The sequence below is a fragment of the Poromitra crassiceps genome (genome assembly GCF_964638095.1).
Source record: "Poromitra crassiceps genome assembly, chromosome: 2".
In the NCBI taxonomy this organism is placed as follows: Eukaryota; Metazoa; Chordata; class Actinopteri; order Beryciformes; family Melamphaidae; genus Poromitra; species Poromitra crassiceps.
In genome coordinates, this window is record NC_139624.1 from 53,363,518 (window position 1) to 53,373,311 (window position 9,794).

Sequence of the window (9,794 nt, forward strand, 5' to 3'; positions counted from 1 at the left end):
CCCATGACAATTCTGGACAACACGTGAAAAAATACAGTCGGGAGAGAGGAGAGGCGCTTGTGACTCGGCTCCAGGTTCGGCGTGCAAAAGGCGTGCGGTGTGATCGCAAAAGCGTGTAACAGGTTCACGCCCAGCTCGGCGTAGGCGTGGGTTGAGGCAAGGCAAGGCGTAGGTTCTCTGTGTGAACTAAGCGTATGGCTTAGTTCACACCGGGGACCCAAGCCTTGCCTACGCCTTGCCTTTACCCACGCTTTGAAATAGGCGTCCGTTTTAGTCAACAAGGCTGTGTACACCGGTCGCCTGAGCGTGAACCCTGCGTGTACCCACGCCTTGCCTGTGCCTTGCCGATTTTATCGTTTAGGCGTGAGTTATATTTTCAAGCCGACTAGGCGCGTGCAGGCAGGCTTCTTCTGTCAAGCCATGAAAGAAAAACGCGACAATATCCGTGGGAAATGGCAAAGTCAACTGAATTTCAAAATAAAATGGAGTTACTACAACAGTGTTGAGCAGAGAGAGAGAGAGAGAGAGATTGACGGGTGGCTATCACGTGGGGCTTTCTCCCTGTCGGCAAAAAAATCTTCAGGAGAGAGAATAGCGACCGAAGAAGCAAGATGGACAATGTTGTTGTGCCAGCACATATTCTTGCAAGATTACCTCTCTAAAAAGTCTGACTATAGTCAGACCTGGTTATACATATCCAGCATCAATAGAACATTAAATATATCAGATTTATTTTACCTAGGCTACCCATGATAATTCAGGACCACACGTGAAAAAATACAGTCGGGAGAGAGGAGAGGCGCTTGTGACTCGGCTCCAGGTTCAGCGTGCAAAGGCGCGCGGTGTGATCGGTTCACGCCCAGCTCTAGGTCTGCAGGCGTAGGCGTGGGTTGAGGCAAGGCAAGGCGTAGGTTCCCTGTGTCTGTTTGAACGTAGCGTAACGTTACTGTCTGTTATGCTTACGGTACATTGTTTGACTGTTCAGTTTGCTCAACTATTAAGACGGTCCCGGGGGAGAAGGCTCTGACTGCAGTTACTCTAGCTGCAGTGGGACTGCACATTAGTATAACGTTAGCTTGATGCTAATCGCGGCTAACTAATATTGATTTACATTTATAGAAATTACCACCGATCTGCACTAATAACGTTACTGTCTTGTGTGGATAATGAATGTAACAGTCGTAAATATGCCTAACGTTACTGTTATGCTTATGAAACATTGTTTGATTGTTCAGTTTGGTCAACTCCAGGCATTACACGGTACCGTACATACAGGGGAAGCAGGGTAGTTCCTGGCTCACGGTAACGTGACTATCCTATCCATTTCCCCGCAGCCAATGTAAGCCAAAACACGGCCAAACATGCCACAATAACGTCCGATAATTCATCCAGAATCCTTCCTGGGCATCTCGAGGCTGATCTGACCGTTAAATTGTCCAGGTTGCCGTTTTCAAGTGACTTTTATGAGTTAACGTTACAAAGCAACCAACACCTCTGCTGTTAGCAGGCAGCTGCTTGTGCGCGTGCGAGTATGGTGCCCGCGCGTCAGCTCGTTCACACGCTGCCTGTGTAGCCCGGGTGATTCGTTGCAATTACTCTAACGGCGACCGGTGTCAGTAGTTAGAACTTACGGATAGGACCTTTAATGAGAAGCTTTGCTTCTGATGCCGATATGAAATAACTCCCTTAAACCAATTTAATTCATTAAAGTTAATGCTCAGCCATTGCCAACAGCTATAAATGAGTGTGAAGAGCCAAAAAAAGCTTACAGTCACAGGGAGAAGAGGTGAAAGCAATCAATAAGCATCCGATGTTGTCACGATGGCTTTTTGCCAGTGTGTCAATCTTTCTCTCACTCCTTCCTCTTTTTCTTCCCCTCATTCTTGGGCTTGAGCCCAACCCAAACGTGGAGGCTTAATTTAAAGATTTGGAATTCTGTGTTTACAAAAAAGTAGTAGTATTTTTTGTTGTTGCTTGAAATAGCCAATTGTGTCTGAAGAATCAGTTGCACTGAGGTGAAGATCATAGTAGATTTCACTGAGATAATGACTAGGCAAAGGACATGCCTAATAACATTTAAACTGGCAGAAAACCCAATAACGTTCCATAGTGTCCACGGAGAGTTAAGGAGATTGAAGTGAGCAGGATCAGAGAGGAGAAAGGTGTGTCGTATGCTGAGGCTGTTAAGTGCAGGGAGATTGAGAGAAAGGAAAAAGTGGAAGTGCAAAATGAATCGGAGCAGAAGAGTGGAGCTGGTGGAATTGAAAGAAACATTTGTGTGGACAAGAAAGGATTTTTGACATTCATGGCCATGGTAATTAATTGTGCGGAGCAGGTCAAAGGAAAAAAGGAAAAGATTAAGATGATGATGGATGCAGCTAGAAGATTCTTGAATGTTGTTGACATTTCTGGAGAGGAAATCGAGAAGGCGCTGAGGGATGAGTTCCCGCCGACTGAGTCGTAGAATGGACATTTATATCGTGAATGGGAGCACTATGGGTGATGATACATGATGAACACTGTAAATAGATTCCACTATAAAGAAGACATCAAACTCCAGTAGGTGGCGGTAATGCACAAAAAGTTGTTTGCCAACCGCCATAAAACAATACTAGAAGAAGAAGAAGAAGAATAACGTTCCATGTTTCAACCCGCCCTTGTTGTCTTGTCATCGCACTGTTACGTTATTGTGGCAACTGCTTTATGTGTCACTAGGCTCGTTTGAGATGAGCAAATTCTGCGCAGATTCGACCAGCGCCTTGCTTGCCCCGTTGCATGATGGTTAGAAAGTTGTCCGACTTGCTCCGTCCTGCCCGACTGCGTGAGTCACGTGACTCTCGCGAGAGCGAGGCGGGCGCAGATTTGGAGCGAGGCGCCGCAGTTGCTCCCCACCAACTGCGCCCGACTGTGGCTGACAGAGGATGACGAGAAACGCATCAAGCTGAGCGCCCATTGGTTCAACACAGGTGCATCACAAACCCACAGTGAAGTGTAGAAACTTCAATTTTATATCTATTCCAAGCTGTCACTCCATATTTTACATAAATACCACCTGGAATGCCTACATTAAAATAAAAATAAGGAATCTGAAGATCTGTGTCATTTGAGCAGTTTGTGTGGGTGGCGCTAATGCATGTTTTAATTTGTTTACAAACCGCTATTAAACCAAACTGTAGAAGAAGAAAAGCAGCAGCGAGTGTGCTGCGGGTAGTCTGGGCACCTTCCACCCCGCTTTTTGTCATGGGGGCGTAAACCCCGGACCCAGAATTAACACCGGATGGCAATGCGCCTAACAACGTCTTTGTTGCCGTTAGCTTGACGCGGTGATGTTACCTAAACTAGAGTCTGATCAAAACAAAGCTAGCGTTACATAAAACAAAACGTTTATGCAATATGGCATCTCCGCCACCACCGCCTGACACACCGGTCAAAACGGTGAAAGAGGATTCTGATACTTGGGTCAAATTGTCAAGTTAACGTGAAAGTTGACGAGCTAAAACGCTGCCATCCGGTCTAGGGCGGGCTCTAGGCGGGAACCAGTAGGGTGACAAAATCAATTGTGGGCGGGGGCCAGGCTCTTTCTCGCCGAGAAGAGCCTGGTGACGCGAGGTTAGCTGCGGGGGTGTTCGACTTGTTGACGCCTCGCCTGACTGTGCTCGCCTGCTCTCGTCTGCTTTCCAGGCGAGGCGGCAGTCATCTCAAACGAGCCTAATGACTTCGTTGCAATCTAGCTACAATAAGATAGATTAAAACTGATTATCATCTTACAAATGACGATACATTCAACAACACTAGGCATACCGTATGTTAACAAGTTGGTGGCTCTGGTGAGTGTGAGATAAGACGTTAGGAAGTCTACCTCACCAAAACCACCTGCGCAAAGCTAACCTGAGCTGGTTAACGTTAGCCGTCATGACATCAGTGCAGTTTAAGGGGTTAACGTTAACTAATGTTGGAGCTAACGTTAACCTTGGTATGGTACAAGCTAACCACAACACAATTAAAAACACGAGTTTAGCTATATAACGTTGGTTTGCTTAACTAATATCTCTGTGATTATCTGGTCGGGGAAATACCATATACGTTAGCCTTTTTAGATAGCTAACGTAGCTATGTTGTTTATACGCACATACAAAAACGATCTCACTTAGCAATAAACAAATGTCTCGTAAAACCTGCGATGGATTCCCTATCTAACGTAGATATCCGTAGCTCTAGCTACAGTGGAGTCATTATGCGTTTGTTGCCTGGCACGGAGGCTACCCTAAACGCTCTTATTTTTACAACACAGCAGCTAGCTAAGCTAACAAGCTGACTGAATGATAACGTTTATCAGTAAAAAAGCTAGCCACCAAAATGCCAATCCCGAACAATACCTACCTTAATATCAAAAAGGTCTCAATTTAATTTTGTATTCCAAGTAACGTCAGACGTTCAGTAATACAGCTGTCGGTGGTGGCTGCAAAATACAGGCTCCATGTCTTCCAGTAACGTTGAAGTGAGTTAGCTTAGCATGCTACGCTAGTCAACAAGCTATCCTACTTCCGTGTTCTTCTGTCATGAGATAGGCGTGTCAACCATGGTGTCAACACTGGGTGTCACTCAGATATCGTCACTACAATGATAGCTTAGCTAAAATGCCATTGTGCATTTTGTGATGAAAGTATATAATTTGGTACACTTATAGCAAAAGGCATTCAATACAAAATTTCCTATTTCCAATTTTTTGTGGCCACACAGAGCATGGATGACTTTGGTGTCAAATTTGGGCAGTTTAGGCAATCACTAACCAGGCAATCACTATGATTTAGGTGATTTGTGAGCTAGACTACTTGCACAACTCCACTACTTCCTGAAATGAGTAGGGCATAGTGGTTTCCTGTCCTACACTATTGGATGAACTGATTAATGTCAGGTGTGCCTGACTGCTGCAGTCACAACAACAGTGATCAGGCACACCTGACATTAATCAGTTCATCCAATAGTGTAGGACAGGAAACCAAGCTGCCCTCATCTGAGCAGACGTCGTGTTCTGCTCTAAAACCCCCAAACAGAGCCGCAGCACCGTTTAACATTTTGTGGGCGTTCCCAGACATGCTGTCTATGACCAGATGTGGCCTCAACCTATTAGGGCCATGCATGATGAAAAATAAAAATTACACACAAAAAGCACCAGGCAGAAGAAAAAATTAATCAGAGGAGCAAGTTTTTTTCATTTATTTCAAGAATAAAGTCAAAAATTTCGTGAATAAAGTTCAAATACTGTAACGAGAATAAAGACGAAATGTTGAGATTAAAGTTGAAATTTCGTGAATAAAGTTGAAATACTGTAACGAGAATAAAGACAAAATGTTGAGAATAAAGTCGAAATTTCGTGAAGTTGAAATACTGTAACGAGAATAAAGACGAAATGTTGAGAATAAAGTCGAAATGTTGAGAATAAAGTCGAAATTTCGTGAATAAAGTTGAAATACTGTAACGAGAATAAAGTCGAAATGTAAAAAAAGAAAAATCAACTCCATCAAAACAAGTTAGGAGAGCACCACCTTACTGTACAGTGTAGCCTATGACATCAGTTTATCGTATCCACCCATCCATATGCCAGAGCGCATTGGGACCTTTGAAGTGATAATGCCTGTGTCTCAGACGCCACGCCCGCCTGTCCTCTACACCCTCAGGATCAATCAACTTGATCAATTACTTACTGAATCTTGTGATACAATTAACATAGCCTCTCTGTATTTTGCATGGCATGCAGGTGTAAACATCAGCCATTTCCAGCTATTTCAGTTTACAAGAATGTGGCCACCTCCAAGCACGGGACAAGGGAACATTTTGTCCCCCTAAATATGAGAGAGAGTGGGGTTTTTTTTTTTACAGTGCAGCTGAACGCAACATACAAGATACCCGCTGAATAAGTGTCCAAATGTTCATGTCATTCTGGCCAATACTCCACTTCTGTTATAACATTTCAGTCTGGAATATGGAATATCTTTCAATAATCTTTATGACTAAAAGGCTAAAAGTAATCTCATGTGTAAGAAATGACTGTTCTACGTTGAAGTAAAAAATGTAAATAATAAACTTGTTGGTTTTGGATTTATTTAGCTTCAAGAGTGCATTGTTGTTCGTGTGACCCTTAACACAGGCTTTGAGAATCCCGGGCCACTTACTGATACTTATGCTTAAATTAACCCACTCATATTATGGTTTATTTCCAGAAAAACATTTTGGCTAGTGGAAATTCTAATTAGCTGGTAACTTCTAGCAGCCATATTGGCAGGTGGTCAAAAAAGCTAATTTCAAGCCCTGCAGGCAGAGCAAGTGGTGACATAGGAGTGAATGAGAAAAGGATCAAATATTGGTGTTTAAGACTGAATAATTACATCACAACTGTTAATTTAAAATTAGTTATTCCTCTAAACCTGACTTCAAATGCCCCAAATCTTTCCGCGCCAGCACCATTCAGCCCCCAACGCTCAGCAAAATCTGGCCCTCTGGCGAGGACATTTCTTTGTGGTCCTCTCTATCATCAAAGTTCCTGGGTTACGGCATGACAATAGCCTATTTGTTTGGCCCCCAGTCTGGGTTTCTCATGTGGCCCCCCATGAAAAATAATTGCCCACCCCTGATCTAGCCTCTTAAATTGGTTCTCAAAGTGAACCAGATTCATGCATTTTAGTTTAAAATGTACACATTTTTCTTACAGGGGGCATGGCCCCCTGAACCCCCCAAGACGGTCCAAGCAAGGTCTACCCACCACAATCTGTCCAAATCCTGTGGGAAACATAGTTATTAGTATTTTCTTTTTTCTTAAAAATATACATTGCCTGTTTGTGTTTTGCAATATGGATATTGTTTTATTTATAATTAAATTGAGCATTGGGCCTTTATAAGAATGTTTATTTGTATTATTTCAATTGTCACACTCATGGATACATATTTGAGGTTTGTTTATTAATTGGGAAAAGGACCACTGGAACAAACGGCGCAAACATGATCCGGCTACTTTTTCAATCTGACTGGCTACTCAAAAGTTTGGGGAACTCTCTGCCCGGACTCTGTACTGCACTCACTAATATAATGCACTTTAGGATGGCTTGAATGTGTTGTCATTGGCTGCTGCTATAATGGTATATTATACGGTTAGTTTTATTTTATTTTTGTGTTGAGATGACAAGTTTTGCACTGAGTTTCAAAGTGATAATAATAATAATAAGTTCAGTGTTTCTGCCTGTGTTGCTGTCTGTTGTAGTGTAATTGTAAAACAACCTAAATAAAAGGGAGAGCAGGTCACCGAGTGAGAAAAGGAGAAAATACTGAATAATGACATCACTACATTATAATCCTAATGTTAATTTAAAATGAGATATTCCTCTAAATATGGCTAAAAATCATCCAAACGTCCAAAAAAACGTCAATTTTTTTTTGCCAGTGCCCAAGACTTTTGTCCCCCTAATTGCAAACTCATTCCGGGCCACTGCCTCCAAGTTTCTCCTTCTGAACAGCCGCAATTTTCGGCACAATCTTTTCAAAGTCCAAGTTGATTGATCCTGAGGGTGCAGTGGCGGACAGGCGGGCGCAGCATATAGGCTATATGCCGCATCCGCCGTTTTTCAGAAAACCGGCAGAATTATGTTAATTGAAGTGTTCTACATTGTTCAACATTGTGTTGAATTTACAGCAGGGTGTTTGATCTCCCTATCATGGTGCACCGCTTGCACGCTGCGAGCAAACACATGCAGTCACACCTGGCAGCTCAGTCAGTGATCAACGCAAATCCAGTGCACCTGGGAAGCAAAACATCTCATGAAATACTCAAACTCCCAAGGTTCCTGTCGGCACCAATGGTCGGCACTAGGAAGCTTCTCCTCTCCTAAATATGGCACAGGCTGTGGAAAGACTGCTTTTAAACGTTTTTTTCACACAGCAGTATCATGTTAACCTCCCCGGCTAAATTACTGGCTTCCGTAGGACTATTATCTCTTCGGATCTGCAATTGGACGTCGGAGACGGGTAGGAGAGCGTTTTGAACAGGTATGCACACCCACTGGAACACGCCCCCTCAATCAGGAACGAGTGTCAAATTCCTCCCTGAGCAGCAGGTGTCACTTATCTAGGCTGATTACTGCATTCAAGCTCAGTCTTGCTGTGACTCAGTGGGCGTGACCCCACAGTGACTTCTGCCTCTGTGACATCACATGCATACCCTCTATTGGAACGCTATGTGACCCAATACTGCACGAGTATACTGTATACAAAGTCCAGTAGTAAGGTCACTTTGCAGCACTGCATGGCTAGAAATGTATGATTTGACACCAAGCTCATCCATATCAGATTAGTCTACACAACTTTATTGCAGTTTACAATTTCCATAGGCGCCCACTGCCAGCCTGTGGCCGCAAAAAAAATATTTTTTTAAGTTCAAAATGCATGATGCCCCTATATCCAATTCTTTTTGGAATGCTTTTGGCTATGAGTATACCAATATGCTTTTATCGCAAAACACACAATCATTAATTTATGGCCTGCAAATTTACATTGTAGGTAGGTATGTAGGCTACATTTAATATTAATTGTATTTTTACAGCAGCAGGGGAAGGGTTAAAAGAAAACACAATTTGAGATCAAATTCACACATTTATGAAAAACTAGACTACCTACATCAAAAATGGTTGAAATGTACAATGCACTAGATGACATTATGTAGCCTACCCCCCACACACTGTTATTGTTCACATTTGTATGATACAATTCACAATAATAATAATATCCCATGCACTTTTCTTTTTACAAACATAAGCACCTTATGCGGCTGATAGCGCCATGTTGCAATGTTGATGTATGTTTTATTTTCTTTCATTTCCTGTGTCTGAGCCTGTTTGTATATTGTTCTCTAAAAATTGAAAAAAATAAGAATATATATATATAATAATGATTATATAATATTATTAATAATAATCTTATAATAAGAATGAGAAGTGTCTGAGCAGAATTTTGTTCAGCCACAGCCAACTCCCACGGGTCCACTAGTAACAACAATAATAATAATAATAATAATAAAATAATAATAAGGGGACTGGGGGGAAATGCACTAAACAAAATACTAACAGGACACTAGAGAACAGCAAGTAAAGTTTTATTAGATAATACATTTTTATCAACAAATAAGGCATGTTTCAGCATCATAAAGTGCATTCTAAGATAATTATACTTGTACCCAAAGAACAACAAACCATGTTAAATGAAATCGGGTTAGGATTTAACGTTCAGCCTAAATGACTTTTTATGACTATGGTTTCCTTGATCAATTAAAAAAAGAAACTATAGCTATGGTTAGCCAGCCTAACACACTGTTATACAATTTCATTGCAAAATCTTCTCATGGAAAAAAGTTCTCACCCGATCTCTAATAGAAATAAATTAGATTAAAATCCACATTCAACTACAGTAGTGCTACATTTACCAGTATTATTCCTGAATAACCCTACACTATGCTACAGACAAAATTAAAAACAAATGGATGCTATATATTTATTGTTACTGTTCATTTGATATGTAGAAACATTATTGCCTGATCGAAGTGCACAGCAGTATTTGGATCCATTGGGGACAAAACGCTAATCAACCTAATTTAAATGACTCATAATCATAAGGATAACACAATAGTTATCCATATCTAGCTTCAACTATTCCAAGTATTTATTTCCATACTCGTATTCCATATTCATCCCAGAACGATCCAGAACACAAAAGACAAGTGACCTCTTTAAACATGATTCTCTCTCTTCTAC

At 41.7% G+C, this 9,794-nt stretch overlaps 1 protein-coding gene across 1 annotated transcript in view; it reads right to left on the reverse strand.

Moving 5' to 3' along the window:
• scyl2 (SCY1 like pseudokinase 2) overlaps positions 1-4,513 on the reverse strand; it is a 57,647-nt gene extending 53,134 nt beyond the window's left edge. Inside the window, exon 1 of the mRNA XM_083654488.1 lies at positions 4,381-4,513. The gene's annotated coding sequence lies outside the window, so the exon portion shown is untranslated. The remainder of the gene's footprint in view (positions 1-4,380) is intronic.
• Between the last annotated feature and the right edge of the window lie 5,281 nt (positions 4,514-9,794).